This window comes from Pleurodeles waltl, chromosome 10, assembly GCF_031143425.1.
Source record: "Pleurodeles waltl isolate 20211129_DDA chromosome 10, aPleWal1.hap1.20221129, whole genome shotgun sequence".
Lineage (NCBI taxonomy): Eukaryota > Metazoa > Chordata > Amphibia > Caudata > Salamandridae > Pleurodeles > Pleurodeles waltl.
The window spans coordinates 219,808,864-219,824,764 of NC_090449.1; positions in this window are offsets into that span (position 1 = coordinate 219,808,864).

The following is a 15,901-nucleotide window of genomic DNA, read 5'->3' on the forward strand; positions in this document are numbered from 1 at the left end:
TTCTGTGGGCTGCGGCGAAGGTGACAATAAGGGGACAGCTCATGAGGGACACTGCACTCGCTAACGCCCAGAGACGTTCCTGCCAGCAAGAGCTGCAGGGAATTATAGCGACTTGTACCCACGACTACACCGCGATTCCCTCCCCATCCACCTGCTGTCACCTCAAATAAGCAATAATTGAACTTAATGCTTTATATACTTCTCTGGCAGAGTATGCACTGTAAAGGATGAAGGGTAGACATTACGAGCAAGGAGAAAAGGCAGGCCAGCTGTTAGCAGCCAACTATGCCAGCAGGAAACAGCGCTAGCCATCCCTGCCATACGAGATGTGGATGGTATGATCCTCACACACCCTCAGGACATAGCTTGTACATTTGGGTGCTTCTATCAGATACTCTACATCTCTGAAATGGAGGCGGACCATGACAGACTCACTGTGTTTTTTGAGATGGCCCGTATACCTAGTCTCACTGCAGAGAGCAGAGGGCTGTTGGGGAAAGAGATCAGCAAGGGGGAGATAATACAAGCCATATCCAAACTACCCTACCATAAGGCCCCGGGGGAGGATGGGATCCTGGAGGAATAGTATAAATGGTCGGGAACGGAAACAGTGGACTCCTGATATGAAGCCTTCCAGAGAGCAGAAAGTACAGGCTCCTTGCGCCCTATTTCTAATAGGGAAAGATCCATGCCTGTGTGGCAGCTATCATCCTATTTCCCTTCTCAACGGGGATGTCAAGATATTGGCTGGAGTCTTGGCAGCCTGCCTTAAAAAGGTTATACCATCCCTTATCCACCACACCAAGGTGGGGATTGTACCCAGGTGGTACTCTAGAAACCATCTTCGTACTCTAGCACATGCACTTTGGACCACCAGAGACTCCGGGATGAGGCCTTGGCTCTCTCCCTTTATGCTGAGAAAGGCTTTGATAGGATAGAATAGTGGTATCTCTTTGAGACCCTGAAACGCTTCTGTTTGGGTAATGGGTTTATTAACAAAGTCTGCTGGTTATATGACTTGCCCACAGCACAATTCAGTTGTGGGGGATTCCTCTCAGACATGTTCTCCGTTAAACGAGGAACCCGGCAAGGCTGCCCACTGTTGCCGCTGTTATTCCTCCTGGCATTTGAGCCTCTGACAGCTCTCATCCGACGGTCACCCCTCATTGCCAGCGTCCCCAAACCGGGAGGCCGCTCCACTATCTACTTATACGCCAACCACATATTGCTCACATTTACAGACCTTACACACTCCCTCCCATCATTATGAGTTATTCTGGTGGAATTTGAATGAATATCGGGGAATTGAAAAGCATCTGACGTTCATAGTATAGTTGTAACCTTTTATTTCTATGTTTTCTTGCTCATGCTAACTTAGACCACCAGATGCACCGACCTCTGAGTCTTAGATGAGCTGTGTCCTGACACTTGAGATGCAAAACTTTAAAAACCAGCTTCCTTAGCAGAAACTGTTCACATTTTTGTTACTGGTGAAGGTCATCTACTATTTCCCTTAAGATTAGCAAGACACCTGCTTGTTCTGTTGGTGGGAACATTTTCATGCAATCAATTCTAAAACACTGTCTAGTGGGGCATGTCTTTAAACTCTGCCTTTCCCTAGAGCCCTGCTCCTTTGCTGATGTATAAGGATCCCCTTTATTGGTAATCCCTGGGATTGATAGACTATTCATTTTTCCAATAAATGCTTTTAGACTTAATCAAAAGGTGTGAGACAATAAATTCTTCAACAATGGAGAACTAGCTAGAGGAAGTGTAATGGGTCCTGTTCTTTTACCTTTAAAATCATGTTTTTTTTGTTGATCTTTTTGATGATCACATCTAGGGGCATGGTCTTGTAGATGGTCGAGTGGCACTGAGCTATGAGGTGAATTTTAGGTAGATTTTATTGTCTGGTGTCATGAAAAACTGTGAAGGGGTAAGAGGAGAAACCTTGTCCTTAGTTCAGTATATAAGGTGCTGCCAGGGCAAGACAGGAGTATTGCAGCTTGTATTCCAGGCATGCCCAACAGAAGAAGTGAGGAATGTTTCAAGGTTACAAAGGTATGGATGGAAAGTAGAAGATGAAGTAAAAGCAAGTTTGCATAGCATTGCCTGCAGGGCCCAAGACTAATGGGATGACTTCCTGACTGCATAATCCAATCTAGTTCAAGTAGCCACTCTCCTTTTGTGTTCATGCAAAGAGTCAGTTAATGTCTTAGCTCCAGGTGATGTTGTTGATACAGTGAAGTCAGAGGTGTGAAGACAGTCAAGAGCAGTTGCCTATAAATGGTCACCCTACCACCTTTCCCTCTAGTGGTGTGGCTAAGTTGCCATGGGACCGAGTGCAAGCAAAGTTACTGGGACCTCTCACATCTCAGTATGGCAGCTGCCACCAGCACTCCTCAACCTCCTTCAACAAAGTCTGCATCTGCCATATCAAAAATCATTATTATTCTCATACAACCACTATTGTATTTCCACTGCCTGCACTGTATTTCTGCAAGTCAAACCATGACCCTAAAAAGCATTACCAAAGCCAATACTTCAGCCCTTAGTGCATGCACACTAACAAAACACATAACATAAGGGACCCCTCACTTACAGTGCTGCATTCACTCAAGCATATCCCTCATGCTGCACTCTCGTAGATTCCTCACTCTGCACTCACAAAGACACAATTTTTAAACTATAGACCACTTACTCTGCACTCACAAAAGACAATGCTAATCTTGCATTAACACAGTCAGATCCCTCACAATGAACTCACAAAACATGGTGGCTATCCTGCACTCACAGAAGCACATTGATCACACACAGGTCACTGCTCACTAGAGGGAGCAGATGCTGATGGTGACACAGGAGATACAGGTTGATTATCTGGTGCATCGGTCCACAAGTGTAATTCGAAGCTCCTAAAGTGAGCTACACTGATGCCTGATTGTCCACTTAGTCTTCTAATCCTCCGTCAGCCATACTTGTACCACCACTGCAGACTATGTCAGTGTGTTTTTTGTGGATCTTTGCAGGGTAGAGTCTTTGCATCAAAAAAGTCCCACTTGCCTTCTAAAAATGATTATTCTGATGATGAGTATGCAGAATACCGAAAAGATAATAAGATGTTGGCATGGTTTTGAAGTTTGCAGCAGTGATGCCTGGCACTCCTCACAAAAAAGTTATGGTTCAATAGTAATGGCAGTGTAGCTGCTGGTACTTCCATCACTCAATTAGCACTAGTCAGTATTTGCAGGTGAACTGCTAGGGAATGCACTAAAGGAAATATCTCCTGATTTCAGACTTGGTTGTATGCAGAATAGCACATAGTAGGCAGGCAAAATACTGTTACTCAGACTACCTGCCATCCTAAAAACCTGCAGTTGTCTATTAGGCAGAGACAAACATTGGCAACCAAGCCAATGGCTGAAGAGGGCTAATCCACTGCCCAACTGTATGCATGCTGTTCTGAAGGGCTGTACTGGTATACGAATGACACTCTGTTTGATGAATAATTGAAGTGGCCTTACCTAAAGCCCATATCTCTAAGCAAGATTATGTATCATTTTTGAGAAACCACGAGGTTGGTGAGACATCTAAAGCAGTCTTTTGATCAGGCCAGAAAATAACAAAAAAAGAAGCTAGAGCACAGAAAGACATGCAGCACTGAACAACAGCATTACAATCTGAGCTGAAAGTCATGGAACTAGACTGGTGCTGCAGGACCAGTTCAAGTTTCCTTTAAGGCATGGAATAAGTGTGTGGCTGTGGATCATGGCCTTCTGAGAGCAGACCACTGCAAAGTGACAGTCAGGGTGGGAGACACCGAGAAAATGGTGCAACAAATGCAGCCCACGATTAAGGACCACAACAAATAATTGCAAACATTGAGGCATAAAGTGGGGAAGCGACGTGACAGGGTCAATGACGCGGAGGGCCGCTCACACCACAACAATATTCGAGAAGAAGGCCTCCCTGAACCCAGTGAGGGGCCCAGTATGAAACTCTACATAGGATGTCCTGCGAGGCAAGGTTTCCAAGTTCTGTACTGTTGAGAGAGCCCCCAGGGTGCTGGGGTGCCAACCAAAGCCAGGGGCACCCCACAGACCAGTGGTGGTCCATTTTCTTAACTACCACAACAGGGATGACATCCCCCAATGCACCCAGGTGCAAGGCCCCTGGAAGGTAGATCGGGGAGTGGTGAACATCTACCCTCACTATGCTCAGGCAGTTCAGCATCAGTGAGAAACTTTTGTGGCCGAGAAACAATAGCTGAAGGCACTTGACTTGAAATATCCACTCAATTTCCCTGGCAAACTTTGAGTAGTGGACCAAGAGAACGTCCACTTCTTCATCTTTGCTAAGGAAGCATGAACATGGGTGGAGAACAAGGGCTGCGATCAACCGCCGGAGCAAGAAACTTCAACTCGGGAAGGTTGGACAGTGCCCAGATAAAAAAAAAATGCCTGTCACTGGCCTAAGGTGGCTTGAACAGAGGCCCAAGCAGAGTCCGAGTGATCAAAGATTGTGGCAAAGAAAACAGCACACGTGCACCCTACCAATGAGTACCAGATGGGCCGAGCTGACTGACACTTCCAAAGACCAAGATGACTCTTCCCTTGACTCTGTGCCCGGTGAAGAGTCTAAGAAGGGGCCAGTGGTGACCCCGATGACTGCGAATCTGCTTGGATGAATGTGTTAATTTCAAGGGCTCATCGGGTGAAGCCTGAGCTGTCCATTGGACACAAGGAACCTGAACCTTTAAGGCCTTTGGTGACACGAATGAGTAAACCTGGAAGGCCACGCCCTCACATGTTAATGGTCATCTGAGAGTCTATTGTAGAAGCATGTTTTTTCTGTATGATTTACATCTTGTTTGAAACAATGGGGCGACAGGCATCTCAGACATTGAGGAGGTGGGTAGTTTTCAGCCTGCAGTGCGAGGTGATTGGGAGGGAGGAGTTCAGGATACAGGGCCTGTTTCAACGAGGGCATGGATGAAATACCAAGTGTTCAGAAGGGCTCTAAAGGGCATGTGCAGTGGGGACTCCATGGGACCAATGGATGATGAGAAGAAAGAGGCCCTGGGCGGGGGCATGACCCTGAAGCTTCTCTCATGGAACGTTAATGGTCTGGGGGACAAACTGAAGAGAGGGGTGGTGAAAAAATACTTGCTCCAACACGACTCAAACATAATCCTTTTACAGGAAACCCACCTGCTCAGCAACAACTTTTAGTTTTTGGGTAGAGGCAGGTACAAAGTACTGGCACACACAGGATTCACGAAGGGATCCAGGGGTGTGGGAATCCTGATTCGCCACTCTTTACTGCTGGAGGTCCTCCATATATGGGAGGATAAACATGACTGTCAAGCCATGATCCACAGCTGCTGCTATGGTGAGGATGTGGTCATTGGGTACTGGTACTTTCCCCTGGGCCTACAATCTATGGGTCTGGAACATATGGGGGCCTGGCTGACAAGTTCCCTGGGCGCATTGACCATAGTTGGTGGGGACTTGAATCTTGCACTACAAGGGGACATGGACAGAGTGACTAAATCCAGACACTGGACAAGAACTGACACAAGATTGGCCACATTTGTGGAAGCTATGGGCCTGGTTGACTTATGACAGGCACAAACCCTGGCACATGTCAGTACTCACACACAGCTAAGTCACTGGGGTCTATGTCCCAACTGGGTTACTTCCTAGTGCTCACATTGCAGATGAATAGATGCTCTGATACCACCTTCCTCCCCTGGGACATATGGAACCATTTACCACTGCTTACCAAAGTTCACATGGGTGTTCCGAGCCAGATGGTAGCATGGGAATTTGATGCATGGGAATTGAAAGATAGAGACACCAAAACAATGGTGGCTACTGTGACTGCCAACTACATTACAGAAAAGGAGGGTTCCGTACTAATGGCAACCGACCTCTGGGAGGCATAGAAGGCAGTCCAGAGGGGTCAGTTGATTGCACCAAGGGTGGGCCTGAGAAGGGACGGGGAATGCCAGAAGCTAGAGGAGTTATTGCAGCTCAAGGCGGATTATGTGGCCACACCCAATAGAGACCTGGCTCACAGGACGAAGAAGTCAGGTGGGAATACAAAGCCCTGGTGCAACCGGAGGTGAGATCCCAGTTTCGGGTGACTCAGAGTCAGATATATGAGGTTGGCAATAAGGCTGATAAGCTCCTAGCGTGGCTAGCAAAAAAAGAGTAGGGGCAACGCTGGGTAAGAGGGATTCAGATGGAAGAGATGGAACTGCGGGAGACACCACGGGCTATTGCAATGGAATTTGCAAAATATCTAGAACAGCTGTGCCCGAGCCGGGCCAGCAGTGATCAAAGGGAACTAAAAGCCTTCATAGGAGATCTTCCCCCCACCTGCCCTGAATCCAGACCAGGTTGAGGCGGTGGAAGAAAAGATTACAGAGGGAGAGGTGACAACAGCTATCTCACAGCTGAACAATTGTAAAACCCCCGGCCTCAACAATTTCCCAGTAGAATTCTATAAATGTGTCCCATTGAAAGTTGTGAAGCCGATGCTTTTCATGTTTAACATGGCCAGAGAAATGGGCCTTCTGCAGCCTGATCTTCGAGAAGCCACAATTGTAAAGAGGGGAAGGTGGCTTACGATTGTGGCTCCTACAGGCCGATCTCCCTGATCACTACTGAAACAAAGATTCTAGCAAACCGTTTCATACAAGTGATCAACTCCCTTATTGATCCTGATCAATCCGGCTTCATGCAGTACAGAGCCACGAGGCACAATCTGAGAAGATTGATGGGCTGCTTGGCACACAGTGGGTGCTTGCAAGAGCCAGTGGTCCTCTTGGCCTTGGATGCCAAGAAGGCCTTTGACTGCCTAGAATGGCCATAGATGATGGCTGTCCTCTGTAAGATGGTCTTCGGCCCATATTGCCTATCCTGGATTATCCTATCATATAGAGACCTAATATTGAGGGTCTGGGTAAATGGGGTCCTATCGGATCAATTCGGAGTGTCCAGGGGCATCAGGCAGGATTGCTTACTCTCCTCCCATGCTTTGCAGTGGCCCTTGAACCCCTGGCATCATGGATCAGTATAGATGCACAAATCAAAGGCTTTCAGGCTGGGAGGATGTTGTCTCATGATACGCTGATGACATTCTCCTCTATATGGTGGACCCCCAATACTCAGTGCAGAGAATCTTGGATATCCTAACAGTTTTTGGGTCTTATGCGGGGTTCCACATTAATTGGCATAAGTCAGTGGCCTTCCAATTGGGGATAGATGCCCTGGCAACAGTGAGGAACTACCCTTTCTGTTAGGCGACCAGGGGTTCCGTTACCTGGGTACTTTTGTAACACCAAATAAAGACTATATATGCAGTAGAACCTAGAGAGGGTTCTACAGGCCTAGCACAGGGATGTAGAAGGATGGAGGAAGCTACCACTTTCACTCCTGGGTCAAGCGGCCCTCTATAAGATGATCTACTTACCCAAATTCCTATATATCTGTGAGAGTGTGCATTTTCTAACATGGTTTATTAATAATTTTAGTATATTCATTATTTAGTGAATTAACATACAAAAACGGGTGACTTTTGAAAATGGTTGCCATAGTTCATTTCTGTTCTTAGCTGAGCAAAATTCTAACCAAAACTTTGTGGTTGTTTTCCATAGTTAAATGCTTATATAAAAGTGTGTTAGATGGCATAATAGATGTGTACACAGCTACCCCTAGTGGGTTGCTGCGTTATGTCTTACAAGGCCATGTTTAACTGAGTTCTTGCATAAGTTGAATGTTCTATTGTCTGAAATTGTCACTTTTACATAGCTTCTTCCTCGAGGATAGAAGTAGGCGATTCATTGTGAGAGGTTTCTTCCTGAGAAGCGAAGTTTAGATGGGATGGAACAATGGAGCCACAGATGAGACGGAAGAGGAAAAGTTACTGTTATGAATATGTCCTGGTTAATGTGACATCACCGCATTTTAGGTTATCAAATAGAATGACTATAGGCTGAATCGTAACCACCCCATGTACTGACCAATCATAAACTTTTTGAAGATTAGTATAACAAACTGGGTAGGATTTTCTTTAGTCAGATTTTTTAGTCGATTGCAGACTTGAGATTCTAGACTCCAATATAGGACTCTATGATAGAATTCTGTCAAACTTTAGAGTGATTTTTAGTTCGAGTTCCTGATGGTTCGAGACATACGAGCAGTTTGGATTTAACTGTTATTAGGCCCGATTCTCTGAAGACTTACCTGATGGTGTCCCTTTGCTGAAGTAGACTGCATGTTGTTGTTTCATGGGTAATGTATACAATTGTAATGATATATGTGTCTCTTTTGCTTTGCAGGTACCAGCTGCAACTTATAATTTGACTGCTGCATATTAATAATGTTTTTCTTACAACAACCTGAGATAGTATGTTTTCCTAAATTTGTGTTACTAAATTCTTTTACATGAAGCCGAACATGTTGATGCTAATTCATGTCTAGTGAGGGTATTAACTTCAAATGCTCAAGATTTATATTGACACTCTTTGATTGTTTGTACTAATGCATACTTTGCCATTGTTACAGATTCTGGTGTTGCTAATCAGTGTTATTATTTTGGAGATTATTTGCTTAATTGTTTTGATTAAACTCAGATATATAAAACGTTCTAATCATCCATTATTAATTCTATATGCTTATCACTTGTGTTTGAGAGTTATTTTTATGACATTAGCATTGTTAATCTAGGAAAATAAATGTATAATTCTTCTTAATAAATTGACGTGGTCATTGTCTAAGGTTCAGTATTCCAAATTTGTTATTTAATGTTGAAAATCGCATTACTCATTGATGACATCCTCTAAATCCTATGTTGCGTAGATCCATTGACCTCTTGAGAAAAATCCACTATTCAGTTTAAGCAATAGTTATGATTTCGTAGCGCTGCAGCACATCCTACAGAATATCCCCTATCCAGTTCCGGATGCCCTCTTTTGCGGGTGGACAGTGTTATGAGAGTGTTGCTCTGGGACGGTGGGATACCTAGAATAGCCATATCAGTACTGACCAGATGTCACACAGATGGAGGCATTGCCATCCCGAACCTTTGGCTCCTTTACTGGGCCTCACAATTGCTGACTGTTAATGACTGGCTCTTCTCATCCTAACAGGAAGCATCCCTACGAGCGGACCATACTGCTATGACCCCAGGGGGATACTTTTGTCGACTATATGGGGGAGGTGGCTGCCCCCTACTTCCCATCCTGATGCAGACAGGAGTCCACATTTGGAGGATGGTGACAAATGCACTGGGATGGCGGGGCAGGGTGACACTGCAGATCTCTCTCTGGGCCTCAGGTCTCCTCCAAGGTTAGAGGAACATAGAGGGTCATTGCAAATGGGATCTGCTCAGGATCTCCCAGTTGGGGAATGTCTGGAGGGACAGCGCAGTATTCCCATTTGACAATCTGCAAACTGAATACAGACTCTCAGGAAGTCAATTTTTGAGATACCAACAGAAACGGTTTCTGCTCAGCAAATACGGAGCATTACAGGCTGAGACAGAGGAGAAATCCCAATTGAAATGTAGGGTGTTGGGTTCCCCCTGAGAAATCATGCGGTGTCCCGAATCTACTCCACACTTCTGAATAAGAGTCTTCTCCCTTTAAATCACCTGAGGGAAAGGTGAGAGAGATCTGGGTAACCTGGAGGATGATGACTGGAGTCAGGCATGCGGATATACCAGAAAAGTTGTGATCCGGGTGAGTTTCTGCCTGATACAACTGAAGATCCTGCACAGAGCTTACTACACCAGGATCCTTCGGTTTACTATGGGCCGAACATCTGAGGACCACTGCCGGCGGGGCTGCCACATGAGGAGCAACCTGATCCACACGCTCTGGAAATCTCCGAAGATGGGGACCTTCTGGAAGCAGGTGGGCAATAAGATTTGAGACCCCCAAACTGGTGTCCTTGGGAATCTGGGGTGACCAAACCTTGGACTGCTATAGCCTGCTGCTCTGCAACCTGGCTTGATGGTGGCCCACAGAGATATGCTGAAATACTGGGGGGCACCCACTCTGCCCATTATGAGGGTATGGGAGGAGGATCTAGACTGGTGTATGGGGGCAAACAAACAAGTATAACAGGCATGAGGGTGCCCACGCAAATGTGAGAAAATCTGGGGCCCCTGGAGAGAGGAGAGAGGAGAGAGAATGGGATGGTTAGGGAAGACTGGAGGATGCCCGCCTTACAGATGGGTGGACTAGACGTCAATTGCGGGTTGGATGCGGGGATCCCCAGGCCTGCTGTAATCAATAACCAGAAAAAAGTATTATTTGCTCTGCTGCTGTCCGGTCCTAACTCAAACCTTGGGTGGTTAGATCTAATTTTGAATGTAATATATATCCACATGTCCTCAAAGTTGGAGGGGGGTGTTATTTTGTCTGCTTTTTATGTAAGCTAAATAAAGAGATTCATAAAAAATAAAGACATGGAATAAGTGAGGTACTGCAGTACCAGCCAGCACAAGCTTCCTACAAAGTCATAGATCAAATATGTCACTGCAGGGCAAGTCAGTGCAGGCTTCCTTCAAAGACATGGAACAAATGTGGTACTGTTATGTGGTTGCTATTTTGGTATTAAGACTGAGTGGTTAGGACGGCAGTACCTTTGAGCATAGGAGACTGAGGGCAACCCACGTCACTTGGTAGCTGTTGGGTGAAAGGTGGTTTGTGGCAATATGAACCTGACATTCTGACTCCTCAGTGAAGTCATGGAAACAGATCATATACCTTTCACTTGGTTACCCATGCATGCCAAGGCAAGAGACAAAATGCAAACTCACTATGTTTCTTGGGTACGGATGTTCTAGAGGTTCCTACCTGACCCTATGTCTGTATCTGAGAGTTTAGTGGTTGTAACCCACTGCCTGGCCTGACCTAAGGGATTAGCATTGGCCTCATACCTGAATCGAATAGCAGGGGTAGCCTGTTGTGTGGATGGCAATTCTCTCGGGAGGTTGAGAAATCAGCACCAGCAAAGTGTCTGTTGTGTAGTACGTGTCCCAGGATGATCATGACCGGAATGCCCTCTACCCTCCTTGAGCATACATGTAGTTTATATAATGACCCATAAATTCTTCAGAGAACAGTTCTGATGTAATGCTGTGTCTCAGAGATAGAAGCTGTCTCCTGGACTGGCAACATGAGGTAGCATACATGTACAGCCTTAGCCGAAAGTACGGATTCCACATGGTATAATGGCTGATTATATGTGCAACTTGAACCTTGCCTTCCTAGAATGAAGCAGCTGATAAAATATGAAAAAACAACTGCTGAAAACAGACTCTCTATAACATGGATAAATATGTGTATGAATGTAAAATAGCACAAAGTGTGAAACTAAGCTAAGACAGGTGTACCCATCGTGGGCACTAAAATGGTCCTCACAACACCCTCCCCTTGCCAGTTTTGGAGTGTAGATTCTAATATCCCCTAAAAAATAACTATAAAAAAAGTCCATGTGGACAAGCAGAACAATCCAAAAGAATATGGTCAAATCAAAAGAAATAGTGCTAATTAAGAGCCAGTGCAACCTTCATTCAGAGACATGGAACAAGTGCGGCACTGCAGGGCCACTGCAAGCTTGCCTCAAAGACATGGAACAAGGGTGGTGCCACAGTGCCAGTGAGTACAAGCTTCCTTCAAAAAAATGGAACAAGTGTGGCACTGAGCACCACCATTTAACACCTCCCTTCAGATACAATGATCAAGCAGCATTTCAGATTTGGAACAAGTCTAAGGAGTAGTACTGGGGTGTGGGACTTCAAGCTGGAATCACATGCACAGCAAGGTTTCCACACACAAAATTGGTAAGGCATCCGGCAGGAGTATATGGTTCTCTCATATCCAAAGAACTCATACCGATGAGGTCAGAAACAATGCAAGCTTCCCTCACTAGGATAGCATCTGCAGCAGCAGTTCAATACTGTGTGTGTTTACACACACATTGGGCAACATTTGGCAGCAATGTAAGTTCCCCTCACATGTAGCACAGAGACAATATGGTCATCACCACTGCAAGTTAACATATCCTCACATACAAAGCAGGTATCACACTGGCAGCAGCATCTAAGCTTATCTCAAGCACCAAATATCTAGGGTGAAGTACAGATGTGGGTGAATTACTGAAGACTCAAGCCAGATGCTTGGCTCTGATTCAGAGCAACATCCTTTTGAGCCCTTGGGCCTGAAATAACTGAAATTTCTTCTTACTTCTGCCTGCTACCCACACTTGAACCTTATGCACCAAGAATGAAAGACAAAGCATTAAACTTTGATGTCAACTAGGAGCAAGAAAGACATACCAATCTAGTATGTTGATTACAGAATGTGAAATAAGAAAACCCGGCTTGGCCACTTGACCGTATTGTGTCATCCTAGGCAATTATTATATTTCATATTACCACCTATTTTTTCATTATTGTATATGTGAAAAACTAGAAATTTTAAGGGTGTGTGCTGTACAAAAATCTCTTGTGTTTGACTTAATGGACCATGATGTTGTATCATGTAAAATAAGAATGTAGCCCATATACAAGGTGCACATGACAGCTGACTTGCTCTGAGTTCACTAGTGCTATTGTTGTTGGATAGGGAGTAAACGCCTCTGAATGTAATGATATATTATGAAGAAGCAAGGTGAAATGATTGTCAAATGAATACTTTATTGAATTTTGAAGAAACTTTATCATATTTTGACCTAAAATTTGTTACGACTTCCATGACAAATGTTTCCATGGCTGAGCTTGTGCCTGATCTCTTGGAGCTAAGACAGGCTCTTATGGCCAAGACAGACCCTTAACTCTGCTCCACCTGTTACCTTGTTGGATCCCCCACCTCTACTACAGTGCATAACAGTTGCTTGAGTTCCACCTCTCTCATTGTCTTCCCCTGGGGAGCAACATCTTGTGTCCTGAGATTTTGGTCAGTTTCCAGAGGCCTCAGAAGGAAAACTGTTTGCGAGTTCTAGTTTTAATAAGGCAGAATTATGCATTAGTGACCCCATTAAGGTGTTTGAAGTTACCTGTGCATTTCTTTAGTATTAAATGAAACAAACAACACTCAAATCATCCAGGTCCCCAGTTCCTGCACTCAATCCTAAGTGAGCCTATATTCTCTTACTAACTTCCATCATCTGTCCTCCACCCATCAGGCTGAATGCAGTAATTATTGTGACTGTCTTGTCTTCAGAAGCCACACAGCAGCAAGGGCATACTAATTCTTTGAGCTCTGCTGGTGTCTAACAGCCAGGGCCGAATGGCACACTCTGCATTTACAAAAGTGGTCATGCGCACTGGTCAGCCATTCCATGCGCATGCAATGAGGCCTTCAAAGTGCCCCTTGCAAGTGCTTCAGCAGATGCTGCTGCCTGAAGTCTCACTCCTGCAGCTGAGGGAATCATACAGGGCTAACACCATGCTCCCAATACTCCTATGTCCTTAGGAGGCAGTGATGCTGGGAGAGTTTTCAGACCAGTGGTGCTGCCCTCAGTGGCACAAATTAACAACACATATTCAGCAGGAGAGTGATAAGCTGATGCACAGTTAGCAGCTCACTGTCACAAATATAATACCAAAGCATGGTGTGGAAGCCACTGTTATTTGCAGGCAATGCCTTTTACATTGAAATGACCACTAAATTTGCACAGACAAACACTTTTACTGATAAAAATATATAGTGCACAAACTGTAATGTGTCAGTGAATGTTGGTCATTTGCACATCACCAAGTAAAGTGTCTTGATTTGGTTTGATCCTATTAAAATCCTTGTTTCCATTACACTTCAGAATTAGAAAAACAGTGCTTCGTATGTACTTTCCTGATTATGCTGAAATATTTATCCAGTTAAATTATTGGTATTCAAATTTTGTTGTGTGTTAGAAGAAAATGAAATCCTTTAGCCTTTCCTTCTCACACTTAGAAGATTTTCACCTACCTCACTTTGCAAAATTCAGACACCTTGCAGCAAGTGAAAGAAAAGTAAGCACCAGTCTCCATGTTAAAAGAATAGGCAACAATTCATCAGTGGATTAGACTGACAAATGATAAAGATAAAAACAAAATTTTAAGTCATATTTAATGCTTGTTCAGTTTCCCAACCCCATCATCGTTATTCAGGTGCTTCCTCAGAGCTCAAGGGGCTCCTGTAGTTGGACCCCCTCCCATCTATGGGCCCTGGTGCACTGTGCCGGCTGTACTACTGGTTGTTACACCTCTGCTTCCCTCTTGGAATCTAGTAAGGTAGCACCGCCACACTTGACGTGTGAAGGTTCCTTAGTAAACATAACTGATGTAGAGCCACAAATATCACATGCTTAAGACACAGGAGCTCACACTTAGAGCATCAGGTCCAGTCTCCCCTCATCGAGTAAAGTTATGACTTTCTGCAAATCAGGCATTGCAACAGTTTTGTGTACCACGTGTAATGAATGGTTCGAGGACCACTTTTGACTTTGGCTGCTTATCTGACCACAGCAGCAGACCACGGTGACCAAATGACAGAACCAATAATTACGGGGCATAATACAGTAGCCAGAAGTCTCAAATCTGTCACTTCCAAGACACTTTTTTGTTTGTTTTCTGTCCTAACTTTGCTCCACCATTGAAGATATCAAATTCAGAGTTCCTGGTGGATCCAGTGAATCTTATCTGGCTTCACAGTATTTCATCAAGTTCTGACGTGTAATCAATGGATTAGGATGTGTGGAGAGTGTTCTATTAGTCTTTGGAAGTCTTTTGCTGATGGTTCTTCAACTGCAGCCCCAGGGAGATGTGTAGTCCATATAGGACACATCATGTTTAACTACCAATGTGCAGCCTTTCCTCATGGTCTTGGCCACTGCAGGACTCAATCCCTACAACCTTGCAGAGCTCCCTCAAAGCGGGCACCAAAGTGTCAATAAATATAGTTATTGCTTAACTGTTTGCACTGACCATTGCCATAAACCCTAAGTAAGGTTCTCAAGTACTGATTGCCCATTGTGCATGGTTTATCTTACCTACAACCCAAGCACTGTCCCTGTTATAGTTTGCTGTCAAGATTGTTCCTTGCTCTTTTGTTTCAGATGCCCAAAGAGATCCATGTAATATCTTATTGCCCAGTGAAAGCATGAACTCTTAGGTGAGGCATATTAAAAAACACCACATATCAAAGCAGTCACTTTACAGACTTTCTGGAGGCGCTCACCATCACCATTGTTCCTCTCACTTCCTGATCCGTTCACCTCCTATGTCATGGAGTCCCCTACTGGAGTAGGACCATATTCTACACCATGTTGAAATGCTATGGATGCACAGATCAACCATTTCTTCTCTAATTAATCCATGGCTCATCTTCCCCTCACTAAGAATGTGATCAATCAAAATTGCATTAAGTCCAATGAGAAAAGTATGGAGTTTAAACTTGAAGTGCAGCCTGTGGTTGCAGTGGATTTCCTTGAAGGCCCCTTTGGTCCCAATCTGGAAATGCTTGAATAAAGATGAGACTTACGAATTGCATTACATCATTGCCCATGCCACCCTCTTTGACACAGACAATATTAAGATTGGTCCATCTCAGAAAGTTCTTCATGTGCATATCAACCATGCATATCAACCAATTCTTATTGCATGATGTGGAGAGTGTTGCTATTCTGGGAAGCAATTTTCGCGATGCTTCCAAGTCTGGACCTCGGCTCCTCAATCTTCTCAGCCAGACTGGTGAGAAGTTGGCTATTGGTTGAGATGCACTCTCTTGGATGGGTCAGAAAGTTAGCCCTGATATCTTCTTACTAGAGGTCCAAAAATTACCTTAAGCGAAGGTCCTTCAGATGTTGTAGTAGACATCTGACAATCTGTAGATGAAAAAGAGAGTTCA